We start from the raw sequence: 1,987 nt of genomic DNA on the forward strand, positions 1-1,987 counted from the left end.
TTAATCAATTATGTGGAATTGGTGAGCACTTGGCTTTCATTAAACACTGCTGAGTAGCCTCACAGTTACTTTCCATGCTTCGTATATAAACAGACACCAAAAATGTAAACTGTCCAATTCACCTGATAGAGGCTACGCAGATGCTAAAGGAGGAAAACCAAGATTTGTCTTTCTTTGGACGATGCGAAAAAGCATAATTAGCCACTGCAAAAAGGTAAACATGCCTAACTGATAAACATTTTTTCGTGCTTAACAAAATTCATTTTGGGAATAGTAAACTACTATATATTCAGTTATTTATCTCCCAACTTTTAAATGTATTATTCTCATTCTTAAAACTGGAAACCAGCTACAATCAGAACGTCATTCATTTTCATTCAACAGTTTATTGAACATCATCATCCAACAAATTGTTCTGTCCTCCAAATAACCTATTTAATATCTCCTGAATAACCAGCAAAAACATATAAAGCTTATAAATTTTAGGTATTATTTACAAATAACCTGAATAGTAGTATAAAGTTTAAAATGAGACAGACCCTCCATTACCGAGTTGTATTAAGAACTTAAGTAGCTACATAATTAAACTTTCCATTTTGTATTAACATATGATTGATTTAACTTCTGGCTCTTTTCATGCATTGACTCCACAGCACCTACTTCTAAGATATTTTGCACTTTTCAGAATATCTTGCATTGGTGAAACAAACAATATCTGGAACTGAGAATCTTACTTGAAAAAAAGATTAACGTTTTTTCAACTGTTAATTCCAACAATAAAGATATTGCTAAAGGAGGGATTAATGTTAAAGGAATCCTGTGTCCATGAAATTTGACCTCAAAGGAATTAATTACAGAAAACACATTAGGTACCGGTTCAAGTAAATCTCCAATTTTAAAATGTCAGTTGCAAAGCATAAATTGTCTTTGATAAGTTATAAATAATAGTGTCAAAGTTGTAATCTGGCAACTAACCAATTACAAAGAGAATACTCTGCTCATAATTTTATATAAATATCCTTAGCACATGTCTACTTACCTGTACAACAATTTCATGTAATATTTTAAGATTTTCAAGACTGATTTCGGATTTTTTTAATATTGAAAGTTAGTTCAAATCTAGTTACCTGCCTGAGTAATATGGCTGTATCAGTCATATTACTTCACAGAAGCTTTCTTTTAAAGGAGGAGCATTTTTAACAAGAGTTAAATTGAAAGTCCTATGAAAGGGCAGTTTAATCAAAATCCATCTGAATCTAATGTGTGTGTCTGTGTCTGTGTGTTTAAAATATATGTGTGTGTTATATATGTATATACATCCACATATATACATATTAACACATTATTGTTACAACAACAATATAAGGGACTTTTAAATTAACATTTGTGCAAAGTATTAGTGATGCATTTGGAAAGGCAATATTTTTAGTCCACAAAAACTATACTGTTCCCAGTTCCTTTAATTGTCCACCATCTAATTCTCAGTAAGTTACTTAATATCCATCCTGCATACTCGTAACCACACTCTACCTCTTAATCTATGAAATGGGTAGCAATGTTTGAATGCAAAAGCATTTAAGAACATTACATGGAAAAATCCACATTAAATATATAAATATGGCAAATGTATTTTGTCATTATGAATAACAAATTCTATTTTCAATCTTTGTTTAGTCTTATTTACGTGACTTCTTTTCTTTCGTAAAATCTGAGTCATTAAACCCCTTTTAAAAAATTCTGATACAGATGCATTGAGGACTTTTCTACTTGGGGGTGAACTATATCCAAAAAGGTAAAGTTTTTTAAATGCACACTATACATTATTCATTTTATAATACACAAATTCATTGAAATTTAAAGATTTAATTTCAACATGTACAGAAACATCTAAAACTAGAGGTTTCACATTGTCATCTTTTCTTACTGAGGCTTTCATAACCACTGCAAAGGTCCTTGTTGAGCCACTAAAACAATAAAAGAGAGAAAA

The sequence above is a fragment of the Pongo pygmaeus genome, chromosome 17, assembly GCF_028885625.2.
Source record: "Pongo pygmaeus isolate AG05252 chromosome 17, NHGRI_mPonPyg2-v2.0_pri, whole genome shotgun sequence".
Lineage (NCBI taxonomy): Eukaryota > Metazoa > Chordata > Mammalia > Primates > Hominidae > Pongo > Pongo pygmaeus.